This window comes from Gigantopelta aegis, chromosome 9 (assembly GCF_016097555.1).
Source record: "Gigantopelta aegis isolate Gae_Host chromosome 9, Gae_host_genome, whole genome shotgun sequence".
Lineage (NCBI taxonomy): Eukaryota > Metazoa > Mollusca > Gastropoda > Neomphalida > Peltospiridae > Gigantopelta > Gigantopelta aegis.
Genome location: NC_054707.1, coordinates 43619415 through 43628571, shown reverse-complemented (window position 1 = coordinate 43628571; position 9157 = coordinate 43619415). Strand labels below are relative to the sequence as shown.

The window sequence follows — 9157 nt, the reverse complement described above, 5'->3', positions numbered from 1 at the left end:
GGGCAGAATATGCTCAACTTCCGCGAACACCTGCTATCATCACTATTTTGACAGTGATTGTTGAGTGCATGTGATCACAGCTGTACTTATTCCAATATGAGTTTTGTCTTGTGCTAGTTTTGATTTAGTAAATTAGTCTGGAATGGCAGTCCTCTTTGTGGCGTCCAGGGATGAAACCTCCAGCAAAGAATATCATTGGGAGTGTCTGTACTCTTAGACGCTCGATAGAGATTCGTGGAATCAACCACTATTTCGCCAAATACCCATTCCACTCTACACTGTGCAGGAGGCGGGACGTATCCCAGTGGTAAAGCGTTCGCTTCATGCGCGGTCGGTCTAGGATCGATCCCCGTCGGTGGATCCATTGGGCTATTTCTCGTTCCAGCCAGTGTTCCACAACTGGTGTAACAAAGGCCGTGGTATGTACTATCCTGTCTGTGGGATGGTGCATATAAAAGATCCCTTGCTGCTAATCGAAAAGAGTAGCCCATAAAGTGGTGACAGCGGGTTTGCTCTCTCAATATCTGTGTATTCCTTAACCACATGTCTGACGCCATATAACCGTAAATGAAACGTGTTAAGTGCGTCGTTAAATACAAACAACAACAACCAACAATAACAACCAACAACAAAAATCATATTTTAATCCGAGGCGTAAATGTGATCAACACCGTTTTCAAGGGTGAGAACTCTGTACACTTTATTTTCATCCACATGAAAAAAAGAAGAAAAACAATGTGAAAGAAAAGTGTTTTGTGGTTTTAATCAGTTATCAGCTTATTTTCATAATTGAAATAAAGACACTCTACATCTAATAATTTAAATTACGGTGATATAAAAGGTATGAGTTAAATTAGAACTAATTTAATAGTTTCGTTGTTAGGAAAACAGTCCAAACTTATTTTGAGTCAAATTGAGTTTGCCTTCACTAAAGTCTACCAGATGCAGGAGCTGTCAGCAGATATTAGTGATGGCTCTCATGTGTTGCATGTTTTCTGCCCGGTCTCACTGAATGTTGATACATTTACCATCGACGTCCCAAACTGCGTTCACCTAATGACAAAAACATGAATACGATATTTACGGAAATACTATTCTACATTTTTCAGCAACAATACGTGAAACAAAATAAACTGCAATCAAGTAACGTAAAAAAAATCAACAATGTGGACGTAAAAGAAATCCATTCTAATAAATAAAAGTGAAACACCCTCCGTTAAACAGGAAAGGGTGCGACGTTTCTAACTGCATTCAGGCGCATGCGTTTGCAAAAAGTATCATACTGCACATGTGCGGTTCATCATTTTCCATTTTTAAGGCAACTACATGAAAAAATATATGTTTCTTAATTATGCACAGTTGCCGAATACTTAATCTATTAATTTTTTTAAAGGAAAAATTATATTTATCAAATGTTCTGGTCCGGTTCGCGTTTTATCAACACACATCGCTCACACTTGATGTCAATACTGATAAGCATTACGTTCATACCTGCGAATAGTTTGTAAAATATAATTTTTTTAATGAATTGATTCTAAATTAACACAATTTATATACTCAAAATTATTTACAACTGTTATGAATGGATTATGAATACTATTCACTACAATAGGACACAAAAATGTAGCATACCTTTTGCAGATCGAATATAATAATTGAAAACAAATTCTAACAACAGGGGTCTTAAAAATCGTAAAAATTAAATTCTTTGGCCTTGTTGATCTGGCACGTGTGAGGTCATGTGACACGCACCGAATGTTAATTCATCTTTCTCCATTTTAAGTCAATTTCTACTCATGTGGACCTGATATCGGTAATTTTAAGGAATAAACAAAAACGACTTCGTAAAATTAATGGTTTTAGGGATTTGTAAAGTTTTGTATTTAGATACTTACTTTTCTCAAATTTATTGTTTATAAAAATTTTCCTGAGACAACATATCGGATGTTGACTGCGCGAACCGTGCACGAGAAAACAAAGTGAATGGAATTTGAAGCATAATGCAGTTAGGACGTTGACGATATGTCTTACAATTTCGATCAACATGTTTTCGATACATTTTAACTGCATGTATTGCGAGATATTATGTTACAGTGCTATCCAGTGTATCAGCACAACTAAGCATTCAAAGAATCCATGACGTTTTTCCCCCAAGGCAGTTCGCCCCAAGTCAGTTCGTCCTCAGTTTGACCTGTTCGTCTCATGTACCAGTTCGCCCCCAAGTCGATTCGCCCCCGTTTGCTTGTTCGCCCCCAACTATTTGTCAGTTTGACCCATAGGGGTTGAAATTTAATTTTTTACCACTATCCCAAAGGAATAGTGAATTTCAGAAAACACTATTCCGTCTAAAAATGTACTATCCCTTCAATTATTAATGTACCACTAGTTTTCCTGACTGTGCTACGTCGCCCTGTACAACATTGTGTAACAAACAATTGTTTATATACCAGTCTATGCATTACTGCGTACTAGCTGGAATTACAAATGCACTGACTCCAAACATTAGTCTCGATCAAAAAGATCAGGGGTTCAAAAATCCCGTGCCAAGTGGAATTTCCATGCCGGGCAAGTAATTATGTTAACTGCATATGCCCGATGACAAGTGACTAATGTAACACCTAAAACATTTTTAAAATTTTGTTACAAATCTTGGTAAAAACTTTGGAAAGAGTTCCGACCGTACACGTATTTATATAGCTCTGAAGAGAACTAACCCTGACCCTAAATGCTGGAACTATCGGAACTCTTGCCAATGTGTTGACACACCAAAACGGAAAACAATGTGTTGAAAAGTTCGATAACAACTTTAGAATTATTCCCCTTTTACTATCGACTAAGATTGGTAATTTCAGCAACTGAACGTTCAACTGAATTCATACAAATAATCGGTTGATGATCTTCAGAGAAATAGCGTTCAATACGCTTTATAGCTTATATAAAAATAAAAGTATACATGTACATGCCGTGAGTGTGCAATCATAATGTTTAATCCTTGCAAACATGGTAACTGAGGTGGGATACAGTTTAAAATTGTTATATTCAAATTAAATTAGACGTTAACGTGGTTCCGGAATCTGCTCTTTGCAAATGAACGGGGACGTAAAGCAAATTTATAATTTCCAAGTTCACTTGAACAGAGCATACATATTATGAACTGTATTTTTATAAAAGTTGCAAGACATTTTAGTTTAGATATAATAAATCTTGTAGCAGAACATACTTAATGTTTTTTTCAGTACTTTATAAATTTAAATCTACGTTCATGTAGGTGAAGTTATTTTTCATTAGCCCTACGTAATAATCGTGATAAGTCAGATTTCACGTCATAATCGTGATGGTGCGATGCCCTCTAAGCATACATGAATATATTCATTGTTTCTGCTTTATTAATAGTTTTTAACAAATAAATTATGCTCAATAAGTTAAAAATACAAGGCTGCAATCGATGTACACCCCCTCCCCGGCTGTTGTTTACCAAGCCTGCACTATTTAAAAACATTTCCAAAGTAAGAGCTCATGTTTACTTTGAGCCCAGCTACGACTGTTTGCAAGAGACTTTTCTCAGCTATGAACAGGGTAAAAACACCTCAGAGAAGTGTTTTGGGGCAAAAATAAATAAATAATATATACACAATGACACATGGGCCAAAATCCCTAAACGTTTTTGAACCAATGCCATCCATAAAAGGATGGCTCATGAGTGGAAAGGGATCTCACCACATCCACGACCATACAAGTGGTCACCAAGGCATACATCAACACAATAATTATATTTAGATGAACAAGTGGACACTACCAAACAAATAACAAACTTTAAATCAACAAATAGACAATATTTAAAAAAATAAAGTTTAAAACAACAAATAAAGAAGACAGTTGATACTACTGAACAGACATATACATTTAGTACTTCCTGGGTAAGTGTTGTAACCTATTGGCAAAATTCTTTATTTGTGCAATTGAACCAATTACTTTCAAGATTATTACACTATTAAGCACTGTATTAAATTAAATAGGAGTAACACAATTGGTTACCTTAAGAAGTATAGGCAAGTGGAAAAATATATAGGGCAAGTGAATATCTGATTGGCACTTGCTCTATGGCAAGTAATTTTTTGGAAAATGTTTGAACCCCTGAAGATGTTTATTTTGTACAGGTAAGTGCATGAGAAAAGTCTTAGTAGCGCAGAAAAATGTAGCTGAACAAAAAGCGTAAGGAATAGTCGCAGGCGATTTTCGGTATTCCGTGCTTTATTTTCACTTTCATGATGGAATATTGGAAGAATTGTTTTACTATTCCATTACAAAATTTACTATTTGCGGAATAGCGTAAAATTCGACCCCTGACCCAACTCTCAATTATTTGTTACTTTTAAACAATTATTGTATTGTTTCTTTAGAGACATGTTAAACCGTGTGTGTGTGTGTTTCTTTTCTTAGAGGGGAGGAATTGTTGTCATTCCACGATTTGGACGGATCATGAGTCAGTCCGGTCACATTTGATATACACACCAGTTTAATTAATTAATTAATATATATATATATATATATATATATATATATATAGAGCACTTTTACACACATAAATCACATCATCAACATTTATTAAAACATCCATTCCTACCAGAGATAGGATCTGTTTTAAGAATAAAGAAATAATTTGAGTAAAAAGAATTATGAGCATCTACAAACTATCACAAATAAAACAATATAAACTTCCACCTTATTTGATTTTAAAACAATGGTTAATCAGCTACATAACATTGATGCTGATTGTGCATCTTCGACTAACACCTAAGAGGGCTTTGAACTGCAATGCCAATTCGATATGGCCTTTTCTGATGAGCGTTATTCTAACTGAGGGATTATCTTTATGGTGGTGAACTGGTACCTTTGTGGGGGCTAACTGGTTAAGCACGCGGGGGCGAACTGACATCTAATTTGGGGTCGAACAGACCTGGGGGTGAACTGACTGGGAGCGAACTGGCTTGGGGGCGAAACGTCTGGTACCCACATTCAAAGACCATTTTCTGTGTGAACACTGTGAAATACTTACCAGGTAATAGAATATTTCTCTAACCAATGAAGCAGTGCATAATCTGAGATACACTACACATTATTTTATGTCTGTAGTAAATAAACATTTTAAAATTGTCCATAAATGTAGACACCCCCTTGTATCCAAAACGATTTGCATATCCGGTGATTCGGCACAGCTAGTAGATGTGGATCGGTGACCCCACTATTTATAAACTACCCATGACCTCACTTTGTAGCCCACACAGACAACATGACAACTTCCAAAGCATACTTAAACTCTGGGAGAGACCTTAATATAGGCATCGCCTGTTGGTCAGTCACAAACGTTAAACGTTAATAAATATTGTTTAAAAAAAATACTTAAACTAAAGCGGCATTCTCATGTTGCGATTAGTCGTACCGATTTGTCATATGCGATCGAATCGTACTGTGAGAACGCCCAAATAGGAACCACTTTAGTCGTATACAACAAGATGTGTCAGAATCGTACCAATTAGAACTTGTTCTATTTCTCACGACAAATCGTATGGTTTCAACCAATTGTGTTACAGTAAAATAAATGAGAAGAGTTCTGTCCCTTGTTATCTCTTTGCCTTCATGTTGCGGAAACGTTTCGACTTGAATCAAAGTGAAACAGAAAGATTTATTGGGTACTACTTGTTACAGGAAAACTTGTGGAATATCGTCACTAGAAAATCCATTACAAGAGTTTAATTGAATGAATGCGAGAAGAAATCGTAAGTGATACAAAGACCCTAAATATCTTATCGTTCCGATTTTTGTAGGGCCGACAAATCGCATATGCGACGAATCGTTAAAATTAATTGCATCATGAGAACACTGTTTAAGCAAAATACCTAGTGTGCTGAATCACCGGACATGCCGATACACCTGGCGAGTAGAAATCCCTGGGGGCGAGTACTACTGGGCAGTTGTGATCCAAATTCATGATGCAGAGAGTCAAACTATTTTGCCAATGAAACCTGTTAAACATACAGACTTTAGATGTATTTCATCAAAATTTGCCATGACAGATTGACAAAGTCAAAAGAATTGCAGTTTCGTTTGGTCTCAATAAATCTGGATATTTACTGCAAAGACAGTCGGAACTTTACAGTTTTTGTTTCCGAATTCCGAAAATTGTCGTAATATTCCGATTATAGATGAGGCATGTTCGGAAGGAAAAATGTTTTTTTATTTTGTGTGTGTGTTGGTGCCTTGTATTCCTTTCATCAGTAATAAATTCAGTCTTGAATTAAATGCATTGTAATAGATCATGTTGGCATCGATCGATTTTAATCAGCTGCTTCCAAACATCTTGAGTGGAGAGTTCCGAGTTTACCAGTGGACATCCAAGTGTATTAGGACAGAATAAAATAATTCAGTAACATTAAAGATAATTCCTGAGTTTTATGACTTAATATTATAATTGCTATTAGTTTTTGTAAACACCCCACCTTTGCTGCCACCTTTGTGGGGGGAGGGTGTAATTAAAAAAACAAAAACATTTACTGGATGATGACAAAATATGAAAATTATCCACAAATGACAACACATTGGAAACTTCACTTTTATTCATTTTATTATGGATGTCCATTATATTTGCACCATTAAAGATAAAGTACAAGCAACACAGTAATGTGTGTTTAATTCTTGAACAACTTGCTGGATCCCATATAGGTTTCATCTTCTCAAACTGCTTCAATAATGAAGTGGGGGTGGGGGGCTAGTGATTTTTCCTGGGGACTAGTAACTTTCCTCAGCAACTAGTCCCCTGGGCCAGTGAAAATATTTCCTAATTTCTACCACTGGTCTGCTATGCTGACATTAGACCTGTCAAAGTTAAATAATATGACACATGATCCTAACTGAACAATAAAAATTATGGTCTACTAGTTGGGTTACCTCTAATGTCATTCACCACAAAGTTCTATTCAGTAATTTCTGGTGGGGGCCTGTTTACATGTACATTTACATTTAGTACAAATCAAAGTGGTTTGGTGGTGTTACATTTTATGAAAATATATAGTTGTCTACCTCTGTCAGAGTACTTAAGGTAGAACAAGAGGATTAGACATTAACCTATAACATAATGTAAATGTGTTTTCAGTGAACACTGTTTATTGATCTGAAAATTATTTAATATGTTTTACAAGTTACAAACATTTTATGATTTTATTTTCAAAAGAAGAATTTGATGAAAATTATTGAGTGTAGACCATACACTACCATAACAAGGAAAAAAATAGACAGCCAATGAAACTATAGAAAACATATGATGTTTGTCAAAATATAGCGGTAACCAGACCTTATCTTTTAAGATGCGTGAGTGCAATCAGGCTCGTACAGCACACATATTTTCAACCTGGTGAGTGTGAAAAATAATACACATTACACTTAACAAACAGCGCACATAAAATAATGTTGTATATTGATTGCCACTATTTATCGTATGTAGCTGATAGAAAGACCCGTTTAATAATACCAGAAAAATAAAGAATGTGACGTGAATGGTAGCATCTATGCAAGCTTTTAATATATGACTAGTACTTATCTTTGCTATACAAATAGGAAAACACTGGTTTAACAGACATCTTCAAAGATGTACCAATTCGATTAAAACTCCTTTACCTATTTAATTTATTATTAATTAGAAATGGTCCACTTTTATTAGGTAATAGATCACAACATCTGATAAGGCTAACTCATTTATACTGTTCTTATACATGTAGTTAAGAAAAGAAAAAATGGAATTGATTTAAATAGTACACAAATGAATTTGTTACGGAAATCAGCGAAGTTGGTAAAATTGTCTTGATTAGTTAATAACTGTTAGCCTACAAAGCTTACGTGAGGTCCTGAAAAATGGTAAGGGGTAACTTTCTACTTTCTTTAAAAAAAAAAAATATTTAGACAAAGAGAATTCAAAAGTAGACGGAATAATAAAAAGAAGGAAAAGAAATGATCATAGGTTTGTAGGAATAGGCCTAGGTCTAGTTTACAAATTTTAAAAATCTTTTTTTAAAGTATTATTTTTCTTTTTTCATCTTTAAAAAAAATCAAATAAAACTTCATTTAAATATTTTTTATTTCAACCATAGGTTAATTAATGTACATCTGTTATTTGTATAGTAACAGTAATCAATGATCATAGCCGACTATTTAATTTTTGTTTGTTTTAATACGTTTATTTGTTAGAAAGTCACAGACCATGTGACTGAAACATGATTATGTGCAGTACTCTGTGTCGTATTGACCAATCAAAGCTATCGGGGTCAAATTATTTTTACTCTTGGAATTCTGGCTGCACACACACGCTGGTCTACTTGACAATTTGTTACGCATTTATGATGGTGTCTAAAAGTATGGTTTTTTTTTTAGATTATCTTTATTATGGCATCCCGTGTTTGGAATTAAATCCTTTGTAATGACAGATTTTGTCGGAGTTTGTATATTTTTGTTATCAACAACATTGGGACTGTTTTAGATCAATAATGTAACGCTGTTCGTAACTGGTAGTGGTAGGTCAAATGACGTGTTACAAAATACTGGTTGCGTAATTGTTGAATTAAAAATGCCAAGTGAATGTCAATGCTTCAACGAACACTATCGTTTGAACTAATTGTAGTCCTACATTTAACAAGTTATTTAAAAAAATAAAATAATATGAGGGATCTAATTCAGTCGGTAGTGCATACCTGAGATGCTTGGGTCGTAGTTCTAATTGAACCACTTCCTCAGAACCAGTGGGTTTTTCCCATCCCAACCATCCTAATTATGTTTGTTGTACATAATAATGAAATTCAAGACACGTTGATTCCTACACATGTTTAGCTGCACGTTCATCAAACCATCTAACACTGAAAAGGTATCTATAATTGTGTGCATCAAATTATCTGAATAATACATATTGTAATTAAAAAATCAAATTGCATCAGAGTATGTCATAATTATATTTCTATAGCACTGCTCCTGAATTTGTTTAATAACTCCATTCCTGAACGGGAAAAGAAGTCAGACTACACTAATATGAACCAAACAACAAATTAGAAGAAAACGTTATTGGTTTATTGGTTAATTTTTGCAACATAATGTATGTGACTACATTTACATGTAC

General features: G+C 34.7%; 1 protein-coding gene across 1 annotated transcript in view; it reads left to right on the top strand.

The window, feature by feature from the left end:
* Positions 1-689: 689 nt before the first annotated feature.
* LOC121380810 (microfibrillar-associated protein 1-like) overlaps positions 690-9157 on the top strand; it is a 30712-nt gene continuing 22244 nt past the window's right edge. The window contains exon 1 of the mRNA XM_041509792.1: positions 690-841. The gene's annotated coding sequence lies outside the window, so the exon portion shown is untranslated. The remainder of the gene's footprint in view (positions 842-9157) is intronic.